Source organism: Nicotiana attenuata, unplaced genomic scaffold (assembly GCF_001879085.1).
Source record: "Nicotiana attenuata strain UT unplaced genomic scaffold, NIATTr2, whole genome shotgun sequence".
NCBI classification, from domain to species: Eukaryota; Viridiplantae; Streptophyta; class Magnoliopsida; order Solanales; family Solanaceae; genus Nicotiana; species Nicotiana attenuata.
This window is the reverse complement of record NW_017670850.1, coordinates 350,731-361,120: the sequence shown is the minus strand read 5'-3', so window position 1 is coordinate 361,120 and position 10,390 is coordinate 350,731.

The following is a 10,390-nucleotide window of genomic DNA, read 5'->3' as shown; positions in this document are numbered from 1 at the left end:
TGCACAAAAGTGTAGCATCAGCACAACTGACCCCATGTGCTGGTAAGTGTCTAGCCTAACCCCGGCGAAGTAGTGACGAGGCTAGACCGGATACCACATAAACCTGTGCAGTTATAGATATACAGCGGAAATCGAATACAAAGCAATTACCAACATGGGAGGGGAAACATGCTATGGGGAGTTACAATAATAACAATACTCCAGAGTAACAACTAAAGCAACTTAGGTTCACAGTGAACAAGGAATCAATACTCAAATGTAAACACATAGCCTAAATGATTGTTGCGGCGTGCAACCCGCTCCATAATTTCCATTGTTGCGGCGTGCAACCCACTCCACAATATCCTTGTTGCGGCGTGCAACCCGACCCATATCATTTAACATGTATCATTGTTGCGGCGCGCAACCCGATCCTCATATGTTATTGTTGCGGCGTGCAACCCGATCCTCAATATCACTGTTGCGGCGCGCAACCCGATCCTCATATATTATTGTACAGTACAGTCCGACTCCCCAAACAATAGTCACAATCAAGGGGCACAAAATAAGCAAATATTTGACAAACATCCCGGCAAGGGAAAGAATTCAACAAATGCAAACAAACGTCCCGGCAAGGGAATAATCAACAACGCTTTCTCTTTCTTACTTTCCTTATCTTTTAATTCACCTTACTATTTTGAGCCAACGCTCCAAAGAATCAAGTCATTTCGTATACTTTCAATATTCGTATCACAATTCGAGCCAATGCTCCCAGGAATCAAGTGATCATATTACCGTTCACATATTATTCACAACAACTAGGAATCCTCCAATAAACACGGAGTTCACAACCAAGTCACGATAATTACATTATAAAGACTCACGGTCATGCTAGACACCAATGTATAGATACTCGTCACCATGCCTATACATCGTACTCGATCACATAGCAATTAGCAACAAGACTCAACTCCTATTCCCTCAAGCTAGGGTTAAACCAAACACTTACCTCAAAGCCTGGAGATCCGCTTAATCCTCAACTATTGCTTTACCTCGTGATTCAACCTCCAATTCAGTGATATCTAGGCATAATCAATTTAATAATGTCAATAAAGACTCAATGGTAACATCCCATAGCCTAGATATGAATTTCCTAGCATTATTCCAAAAATCCCTATATTAGACACCGGGCCCCCATGGTCCAAACTCGAGGCTCGGACCAAAACTCAATCACCCATAACCCCACGAGTCCAAAGATATAATTTGTTTTAAGATTCGACCCCAAATTGAGGTTGAATCACCCAAAATTCTCAAAATCCTAACTCTACCCAAAACCCATAATTTCTACCTTGATTTCATGTTTTTAGGGCTAGGAATTCACTAATTAATGAAGAAAATCGAAGGAAACAAGTTAGATAACACTTACCCCAGAATGTTTGGTGAAGAATCGCTCTACAAGTCGCCTAGGGGCTGTGGAGAAGAAGAGCTCGTGTATTTTTGTGATAAAACCCGTAGCTACTGTTTCTGTTTTTAAAAAAATCGCTGGGCAAAATTGCCCTACGCGATCGCGAAAACAGGGATGCGATCGCGAAGGGTTCCACTGACTGGTCATCACGATCGCGTGGAGGAATACGCGACCGCGTAGAAGAACTACTGGGGGGTCCAAGATTGGCCTCGGAATTCTAGACCTCGGAATTCGACTCCGGGCACATGCCCGAGTCCCATATTTTTCTCCGGACCTTCCGGGACCGTCCAATCTCGGGTCCGGGTCCGGGTCCGGGTCCATTTACCAAAAATATTGACCGAAGTCAACCTTAAACATATTAATATCAAAATTCTTCAATTTTTTTCACAGGATTCACATATTTCAACATAAAAGCTTTCCGGCTACGCGTCCGGACTGCGCACGCAAATCGAGGCAAGTAAAAATGAGGTTTTCAAGGCCTTGGAAGCACAGAATGAATGAGGAAACAGGTGATGACCCTTTGGATCGTCACATATTCTTTTATTTGTGTAGTACAAACTGGAGAATAAAGCGGGTAGCTTTTCACATACATATTACCCAGCTACAAGTTGTAGTAATAGAAGATATTAAATCTTTCCTTTATTTATAGTCTCAATATAATCAACTGCTTTCGCGTGTACTTTGGAAAGTAAATAAGTTTCTTTGAGACTTACTACAACATAATACCTTATTTGTAATTAATTGTGTTTCTCCAAAATAGTATAATTGGCTCTTTTAGAGCTCTCAATTAATTTTGTACTATCACATATTCATCAACATCCATATGGTGAATATCTCTTTTAAAGAGAAAGTTATACCATTATGGTTATGGTCAAAATTATATCCAAGATCTGTTTCTTGCATTACCGTTGTCTTTTAACAATCACAATGCCAAAATATTTTGGCGTACAATACGTACGTGATCAATGACCATTCATGCCATAATAATGACATTATTTTCTTATATCATCTCAAACCTCCTTTTAGAGGTGAGTGCGGTATATTCACAACCACTAGCACGCTCATATTCTTTGAAGAATGAATATGTATTCATAAATCAGATATTGTCACATTCACATCATGAATGGACCATAATCATCTATATGTGCTTTAGAAAATCTCATGTCAAATTGATGACAAATATTTTTCACAGAGTGAAGGATTATTTTGAGAATCCTTATTATTCTCAATATCACAATAATGACGATTATAATTTCGTCTATTATCACGTCCACATTCATTGATACATTCATAGTAGTAATTTTGTCTTCTTTCAGACTTCTCACATACTGCTATCACATTCTCTAAAGGGAATGAGAATGGAGCAAATTCAATTGGACGGATTTTCAATTCTTTGCCCACAATCATACATGAATTTGATCATGGCAAGGCATAGAAATTTTACCACTTTGGGTGGTTGTAATTTCTTTCAAACTCCATTAGAGTTGCAATCAAAATTTATCGTCTTTGCTTGTATTTAAAATTAAATTATATAATGTCAAGAATTTGAAAGAGAAAAGTAAAATACTTACCTTAAATCCAGAATTTAATCATGAAGGAAGTTCATAGAACAATTGACAATCATTATGCTCAATCCCAAAGCTTCTACTCAATTGGTTAGAGTCTCGTGCTGATAACGTGTTATAAAATAATAAAAGAACAAGAGCAATATTGCAAAGAAAGAGAGAGAGGGAATTCTTATTGAATTTTGGGATGAATTACAATGGAATAGAACCCTCTATTTATAGGGAGAGAGTGACTTAGCCACCAAGTAATAAACCCTAGAATCTCTCTAAATATAGACATTCACCATAAATAAAATTCTATTTATAACAAAAAGAAAGTGTTAACGTTGGGATTTTGTGTTTCTATTAGACTTGATATATTAGTTGAGTTTATTTTTGAGATTTTTACTTAGCTATACTAATTTGAGACGTATTTACCCTCACTATTGTATTTACAAGTTGACATACAATTTATAATCTTATGCAAATTAGTATTAATTGAGTATCCCTTGATTGTAGCCTTTTAATTTAGTAATCGAATCCCACACATTCAGTAATCTCCCTCCCCTCTTCGTCATTATCTCTCTCTCTCTATGTCTCTATGTATCTTCATTCTTCCACCCTATGTTTTCTTCTTTAGATCTTCTATACTTCTCTTCTCTTTTCTCATCTCATTTTCTTTTCTTCTTCAAAGTATTCAATAATGGATTTGATGTCGTCGCTTGTCACCAACAAACCAATCCTTGTCCGCTGCCTCCCCGGACATTGACAGACATAAAAAAGATTTCGAAGCTTTGATTATGCATTCGAATTTTTAAAAATTATTACTTATTTAGATATGCCCCTCTACCTCTCCAGGTAGGGGTAAGGTCTGTGTATACATTACCTTTCCCAGGCACATGTGGGATTATATTGGGTATGATGATAATGATGATCTTTATTTAGATAACTGGTATTGTTGCAAACGATAAGGAATATTCTTTGGAGCTTATATCTCAATTTTGAGAGTGTTCGATGAAGATTAGAGTTGATATTAGATGAATTTTCAGATTACAATTCGAAGAGGAAGAAAATGTATTATAGTTATATGAAAATTGTACTTAATTGTATTATGTTGTAGTTGTATTTTTTTGTATGAATATCGAATGAAAGTTGTATATAAATATATTATATGAATCATTCTATGAAATTTGTATTTAAGTTTTGAATACTCTTTTTTACGTAAAGTCGTATTTATTTATCAAAATTATATTAAAAACGTACTATAGTTGTATGAAATTTGTATGAAATCGTATTCTGGTGTAGATGTATAATATGAAAGTTATATACATGTATTAAAATTGTACTAATTAAAGTAATATTATAGTTTATGAAAGTTGTTTTAAGTTGTATGATATTTTAGTTGTTTTATTTTTATATCAATATTATATTGTACGAAAGTTGAATAAGTATCGCTACCCAATCTTGATACGTGAATAAATTTCATGTTCCTGGAGAAAATGACCCAAGAACTGGGAATAAATTTTCAGTCATCACGATTTCGTTTGAATCGCTGAATTTATTTTCTTGATATGGAGGATACTTCAAGATCTACAAATCAATGGCATCAATTGAAATATGTGGTATTTTGTAAAAATTGATGGCAGGCGCAATAAGTGGCATAAATTGGCAGCAAATTAAAAGAAGAGGAAGGCGGCAGAAGAAGAGGGAGAGGGGAGAGGAGAGGGGTAAAAAGGATGTAATTGGATCCGTTAATTGAAAATATTAATCATGGTTTATGAGCGTTTTAAGGAGAAATATATATAAATTGTAATCCATATACATTTACAGGGGGTAAACAACAAACTTTGGAGAACTTTGATAAATAAATTTGACTTATGGTATAGGAATCCCTTTATGTTTACTTTCTCTTGGGTCGACTCATTACGATATTATGTATGTAAATGGGCTAAAATCCTAACGACAAATGCCGCACCATTGAGCTAATTTTGGTTGTGTGAGCCTCACCTTTATAAATTTAAATTAATCATTATTCTATAACTTTTTTTTGCCTTTCTGAAATAAAACATACAATTAATTTGGATGAATTAATTATAATACGTAGTATAGGAACAGTTCTCGTCTTCGTTTTACTTTTAACTAGAGTTAAAAAGGTTGGGTCAAATTAGGGACTGGAAAAATAGTTTTAAGAGAAGAAGGTTTATATAAATTAACTTTTTTTATATCAAAATAGAAAATGAAGAGTCTCCAATAGCCAAACGTACTTGAGATGCTTTGCTTTGAATAAAACCCAAAGGATGCTTTGCTATTGTAATGACAATTGACAACTTGGTTTATTTTTCCGTAAATATGACTTTATTTTTCGGGAAAAAAAAATCTATTATATTGAGCGTCAGATTTGGATCACCTGGACTTTAACTTTTCTATTTAACCAAAAATTAGATTTTAGGTCAAAGTTTGAATTTAGAAGAACTCGGGTTACTGATAATCGGAAAAGTATATAAGAAAGAGATTTTGAATAATATAATTAGAAAGCAAATAAAACAAAGTATATTCCAGTCGTGTTTTTTTTTTGTGTCCTTACAGTTGTTTGTGACTTTCCCTTTTATAGCTGTTTTGGGAATACAGACTTTCCCTTTGTCATAATACGACAATTATGGGTAATTTAATGACCTTAAATGTTACGTTATGTAATCATATACATTAAATACATATTCTCTAACGTTTCTAGTATTTAATACTCATTAAATGCTGTATCTGGGCTCTTTTTTGCTGTCAGATTCATTCCTTTGTCTCTTCTCGATCTTTGACCTTTGAATGTCTTGAATAGGCACGAACGTTGAATTATCTGTATGACTGCTCGTGCCTTCTTCATTTAACTTGCTCGTATCTATTGTTGCTCGTGTCTGTTAACCAACCTTAATTCTTTGACTGCTATGACACATCACCATATATATATAATATAATTTTCCCAATACAGATAGTCCCCCCACTTTCCATTTATTCGTCAGTTTGAATATTTGGGAAGTGAAATTCATTAAAGGAGAATTTTTGTCACCATTAATGTTCTGACAGAGTTGACGCTTTAATTATCACTTCCATTTAATGCTTTAGACACGTGTCATCTTCTTATTGGTTCCATAGTTTACAACACTTTTTCAGGCTGTCTTTTCGGCTCCACTGTTCATGAAGTATCAGTTACCATTATTGTGATCCTTCCATTACTGCATTTTTACTTTTGACGATCGCCCATCAGTATAAATTCAATTTTTCCTTTCACCTTTTACCACATAAAACTTTTTCCTCGAACATGAATTGTGCGAATCTCTGTTTACTTCTTTTTCTTCCTCATCATGTCTTCTTCGAACCCTAACCCTAAGAGAGTTCCTATTTTAGACAATTTTCCCAATGCCCCTATTAGACATAGAAGGGGTGGGAGACTTCGTAGCTTAGGATCCTCTCGTGGTGGTGGTTCTGCTATGCCTTCTCCTAGCCCTGGTTCTTCCTCTAGAACTAGAGGTTCTTTTACTCAAAAATCATCTTCTAAGAACAAGGAGGCCTATGAACCATTACAGGAACCCTTGGTAGAAGAAATAGTCCCTAACGATTTATCTTTTCAGCATGATAGACAATCACTTCAGACCCAAATTTCTGGTTTGGATCGTGTTGATGCTTACCCCACTATGATTACAGAGATTTTAGCTCCCATAGTTCGCAAAGATTGTCACTGGAGTAACGATTTTCCCATTGTAATCCCCAATCCAAATCAGAGGATTACTTCATATATGACTGGACTCTCTTTCGTTTACACATACCCTTTTACTCTTGGGTTTAAACTAGCTATCGACCCAGTAATTCTCGATTTCTATCATTTCTTCAAAGTTTGTTTAGCACGGATTGGCCCGCTTGTATGGAGGGTTGTTGCCTGTTTAAGGCATCTGGCCAATTTGGCAAACGTTGATTTCACCTTCTCCCACCTAATTCATCTATACTCCCTTAGACTTTTTCATAATGGCGTCTTTACCTTAGTGGCTAGGAGTAAGAGGGTTTTGGTGAGCCCAGAAGATGATAAGGATCGTGGCTGGTATGCCCGATTTGTTGCTGCCCCCACAGTTGGTTTAGTGGGTGAACAAAACGTTCCCTTCCCTGAGAAGTGGAACTTTGCACGTAAGTCTCTCATTTCTCCCGTACCTCTTTCTTTCGAATTTACAAATTTATTTAACTTTGTTTGCCTCTTCTTTTTTTTTTTAGCAACCATGGGAGTTGTGGAGAACATTCCCAATTTTCGTGGTTGGGTAGATAAATTGTTGAAGATCGCTCCTATGGAGGCTAGGTCTTGGAAATTTATTTCCAATCGTCATGGTTGGAAAGTAAAGACTCACGGTATGAGTTTTTGTTTTTTTTCATATATAAAATTTTTCCCTTTATTGCCTTAACTTTCAATTTTCTCTTTGTCAGGTTTTGCTATTCGAGGTGTTACTGCTGAAGCAGTTGCGGCTTCTCGTTTAGGAACCCAACTTTTCTTAGAAAGTGCTCAGGATATTCTTCTGAAAAGAAAAACCACAGACGATGATAGCTCCGACAAAGAAGAGGAGGATGGTTCCTTGGTGAAAAGGCCAAGAGTTCGGAGACGTATCGTCTCTGATGAAGCTGAAGTTTCTCATCATCTTTCTCCTACCGGGCCTGTTAATCTCGTCTCTGATGATGATGTTGCTACCCCTCATGATACTCATGAGTCGATTAACCAGCTTTTCATTAGTGGTTTTGAGAGTGGCGAGTTAGGACCCGTTTTGGATGAACCTCCCCTATCTTCTTCTTCAACTCCCATATCTTCAGTTCCTTCCCTTCCTTCTTCTGTCGTGCCTTTGGTTCCTTCCTTATCTGTTTCAACTTCTTCCGCACCTCCCGTTGCTGTTTTTACTTCTTCTACCGCTCCTCCTTCTACTGTCCACAATGTAGAAGCGAGTTCTACAAGCAAAAGGATTGCTATGAGGAGCGTGACTATCGAAGTGCCTGCTAACAACAGCCTTTTGAGGAAATCCGGTCAGGCGGATGTTTGGCTTGAACCTTTAATAGGCCCAATTGAGAAAGAAAAAATGAATAGCCATAGCTGCCTGACTCTGATGAACGACATAGTTCATTCCACCTTGAAGGTATGCCCCTTCTTTCTTTAATTTTGCCAGAATTTTTCTAGAATTCTAATTTTTCTTTCCTTATCATTTTCAGGCCAACCTTATTGGTACAGAGCTGATGAGCAGAATTTCTTTATTAGAGAAGGTGGCACGTGACTCTGAAAAGGCTGTTCTTGATTCAGAGAGGGAAGCTCGTGACTTTCAGTTGGAAGCAGCTGGAACAGCAGGTGAGAGCATTAACTTCAGAGCTTGCGGTTGTCAAGGCTTCTTCAAGTCACGCTGAGAAAGAAAGAGAGCGTCTCGAGTCTTCTTTCTCAGAACAATTATCTAAATCAAGTGAAGTGATTAGAGAGCTGAGAGCTCTTTTAAGTCAAAAAGAAGTTTATGCTGGAGATTTGATGCAGAATTTGACTCAGACCCAAGAAAATCTGCGAACTTCTGAAGAGCAGTTGAAGGCCTTAGAAAAATCTCATGCCTCCCTCCAAGCCTCTTATAACTCAGCTCTGAATGAAAATGAAGGTCTCAAAAATGAAATTGCTGCTTGGGAAAGAGATTATGAGCTTCTTGAAGATAAGGTTGCAGTTGATGTAAGCTGGGCTTTTCTGAACTCCCGTCGTGATGCCTTAGTTGAAGCCAGCCAAGAAAACCTTAATCTGGAGTCAGAGTTAGCTAAGGTGATGGAGACTATTGAAAAAGCTCAACAACCATTGGACTTCCCTTCTCCCGCGATTGAAGTTTCCGAAGCTAAAGCTACCGGAGTTGATGTTCCCGTGGGTGAAGTTCCGGTGAATGAGGCTCCCTTAACTGAAACTTCTGCGGTTGAAGTCCCCATGACCGCTGGAATTGCCTCGGGTGATGCACCCTATTCAAGCTCAATCGTGCCCCTTATTACAAGTCAAGTTGAAACTTCATCTATTGATACTCCAATGGTTGGAAATCAACCCACTTCTGTTGGCGATGCTGTTCCAGTTGAGCCCGCTGATGATCCTTCTTCAATCCTTTCCTCTCAGTGAAAAAAATTTTATATCTGTTTTTGAATTCCCCTTTTTGCAGGTACCTATTTGGAAAACAGTATTTAAAGCTCCTGGGTTCATTTGAGAGTTTTTTGTGATCAAACCCTTGGCTATCACTTGAGGGTTGATTTTTAGAAGTACAAGTCCCCAAGTCTTGTTATGGGCATTTTGTATAAACAATTCGATGACTAAGTTTATACTTAGTCTTTAGTTTTAAATATTAGGAAGCTTTTATTTATCATTGCACTTCTGTATGTTCTATCCTTGCCTTTTTATTTTTAAGGACTTAAAGAATAGTCTGCATTTTTGTTCTTTGAAAAATGCTTCTGTTAATCCCATGACTAAATAACATGAGTTTTATAAAAGAGGGCCCTTTTATATTTTGACACTTAATGAAGAAGACGTCTCAAATTCATAATGGTGTGATCATACGATAAAAGAAATAGGAACACACATGTTTTTTGCAATAACTTCGAGAAATTTTTATTTCTGAATTTTGACAAGTTTTGAATAATACTTTACATGTGCTTGAATTACATCTATAACTTTCTCTTAACTGTTTTTTCTTGTAACAAACTTTTTTAAAAATAATAAACACGAGGTTTTTCTTTATAACCCGTTTTAGAACAATAAATGCAAGGTTTTTCTTTACAACCTGCTTTAGTACACAGCTTTTACCCTAATTACAGTAAGGATTTTTTTAGCCTTGGCTCATGACTTCATTTGACTTTTATTACTCTGCACTTGACTTTTTCCCAGGCTTGATTTTTCTTCAATCTTCTCTGCCCTCTTTATATATACTTGTGTATATTATGTAGTCCCCCAAGTGTTTGAGTGTTGAAGTATGAAACCTCGAGCACTTGATAGCTTTCCTCATTCGGTCCTTTTCCTGAAAAGGAAATACATACGGGACTCGGAAGTACGATTATGGATGATGACTGCTTAACCCGTTTAAATTTCTATCAGAATAATTGTAACCCTGGGCCAGGAATTTCAGTTTATTCCAGTTCGCCTTACAGGTCGTGACTCATCATTTAGTACGGGTTAGCGTTTTGCCTATCATCTAAAATCGTTAGTAAAATTTTAACAATTCAAAAACAAATATAATTTAACATGGTGATACCTGACCGTGAGTTTTTCCTTAGAAATAATATCTCTTCAAATGAATTGCATTCCAATGCGAAGGAAGCACCTTCCCGTCCATTGTTTCCAACTCGTATGCTCCTTTTCCTACAATATCTCGAACTCTGTAGGGTC